This window comes from Eurypyga helias, unplaced genomic scaffold (assembly GCF_000690775.1).
Source record: "Eurypyga helias isolate BGI_N326 unplaced genomic scaffold, ASM69077v1 scaffold19380, whole genome shotgun sequence".
Taxonomy (NCBI): domain Eukaryota; kingdom Metazoa; phylum Chordata; class Aves; order Eurypygiformes; family Eurypygidae; genus Eurypyga; species Eurypyga helias.
In genome coordinates, this window is record NW_010224144.1 from 28,709 (window position 1) to 30,305 (window position 1,597).

Sequence of the window (1,597 nt, forward strand, 5' to 3'; positions counted from 1 at the left end):
TTCCAGAGCTGCATCAGCAATGTCATTACTCCTATTCTAATAACAGAAGATGGAAAAATAAATATAGTTTAAAATTTTTGCTTAGTATAACATGGGTGGGGGTGCAGAAAGCCAGACAAAATCAAGCAGACAAGCAGATTAGCGATTTGTTCAAAAAACACCATTGATTTAATAATTTGGGGCTGAAAGAGGTGTATTTTGGAAAGAGCAATTAGGTGATGGCTAGGAGGAAATAACTGTGTGTGGAGTGTCCTTGCTGAGCGCATAAAGCCAGCGGTATCTAAAGGTTAAAAACAGATGCATGAGAACCTGCTAGGAAACAATTCAGGGCTGAACATGCATGCGGTCAAGTGTGAAAACCGTTTCCTGCTTATTCTGTTTTTTTTCTCCAAGCAGAGAAGAAATCAATAATCCTATATAGTGCACACTTCTGAATAAGAACTAACCGCCCCATCCTGAGTAGCCCATTCACATGATCTCCATGCATTGATAATAATAACAAAAAAAGAAAGGATCCTTTTTCTCTATTGCTGCAAATTAGGAGAAGTATTTTACTTCTTCCCCTTGGTGTTGCTTCAAATACAAGTTAGCTCATGGCCACTGCACACCTGAAAGGGACACAGAAGGTAACGTACAGCTATTTGGATATAAAATGAAAATAGATCCCATAAACTGCTTTGAGTTCCATGGTCTCTGCAGGCAAAGCTGAAACATCACAGAATGGGAGAGGCATTTGCCCTAATTCATGGAGCAGCATTTTAACATTCTCTTTCCTTCTCTGTCTCTTTAAACAGAGGCGATTGCCTACGGGAGCTGAGGCAGGGACTCATAGACCCCATTCCATCAGTCAGTTTCTTTCAGTGCAGATGATTTTCTTTTCTCCATTAGCAAACATTGATTTCCTTAGTTTTGTTTCTTTGGAGCTTTTCTCTCCAAGGGTCCACTCGCTCTCATTGTGCTGCTGCAAATCATCAATAACAGCAAGAAAAACTCCAACAATAATGCAGGCTACATACCTGCTGCTTTTGAGCCAGCAGAGAAAACACAAAAGCACAAAAGGAAGCAGAAGGAAGATGGTTAAAACCCTCCTCTATTGCAATGCCAGCAGCAAAACTTGACAGTGGTCAGGCTGCGGCTGAGCAGAGACCTCTGCCTATTGCCGTGGCCGGCAGCATCACTTCAGTTCACTGGTCTCTTGTGCCTCTCCATCCAACTTACCCATCCCTCAGAAACGCTTCTAGATGGGGACCATCTTTTCAACTGCTGTGGAAGTACCACACTGTTCATGCTGTTTAAACCCGATGTAAGATCAGGTTTAAAGTTTATTTACTTATTTACTTATTTACTTAAAGTCTATTTACTTATTGCTGATGTATAAGTAACAAGCAATCACTGAAGCATACGTTCAAGACAAATGCAACAGGTAAACCACAGTGCTAGACATCATCGAAAAAACCCTAATGAACACCTACAAACTCCTAAAGACCATTCTGTGATGAAACATAGGCGGTTTTAATCCTATGCCATCATGCTCTCCCCTTAGCACTGGTGTCCCCCAGATCCTGCCTCAGCCCCGTGGGTAGCCCTGCTGCTTCCC